This window comes from Alligator sinensis, unplaced genomic scaffold (genome assembly GCF_000455745.1).
Source record: "Alligator sinensis unplaced genomic scaffold, ASM45574v1 scaffold337_1, whole genome shotgun sequence".
Lineage (NCBI taxonomy): Eukaryota > Metazoa > Chordata > Crocodylia > Alligatoridae > Alligator > Alligator sinensis.
In genome coordinates, this window is record NW_005841927.1 from 3,418,087 (window position 1) to 3,418,906 (window position 820).

Here is an 820-nt window from a genome sequence, read left to right on the forward strand (position 1 = left end):
CTTCCAATATCAGTACCTGGCAGTCGCAGGAGGGCCCGTTGTGACGTCACGTGCTATGACGTCCTAGAATCCGGTATGATGTCGTATGCGATGACAATGATACACAAAACAGCGTCTGGCTCTTCTATTATGATGCGATAACAGATCGTTAGCCGCGTCCCGGCGCCGTGTGACCCTCTTCCCCAGCGGACTCCATCTGGTGCCCTGCGCGGGGCCCGGCCCGGCCCACGGGGGTCCCTGGTGCAGGGGTGGGGGTTGATTTCCCCCCCACTGCCAAATTTCCCACCCCCCGGGAGCCCCCGGGGCCGGAGGTCACGGCCCCGCACGCCGCGCCGGAGGCCGAGCGCCCGCTGTTCGCCGCCGACTGTCGGTACTTTGCTGTTATTGCTTCCGCGGATGGTCAGAACAATCCTTTCGATAATAAAGAAGACTAATTAGGAGCTTGCTTCTGTTCTGTTGTACCTTGCACCGGCCTGGCTGGGTTGTGAGGGCGCAGCGCGAGCGGGGCCGGCTTTGGCCCGTGGCAAGGCTGGGCCCACCGGAGAGGGCGGTTCTGGGGGGGGAAGCTCGAGAGGAGGATGTGGAACGACCCGCGGGGCGCCCGGCTTGCTCTGGGGCCTGCGGGGTGCACAGCAGGACATCGGCCGTGAGATTATTGGGGGGACGCAAAAGAGTTTACTTGACGTCTTGGAACTTTTATAATCAGTAATAATAATAACAAGTTCCTTCGGGCGGGTCCTTCGGGCCAGGGCGCAGCCACCATGGGACCTGGGGGCTTCGATAGCAGCGCCACCCCCAGCAGCATCGAGGACCGGGTTTC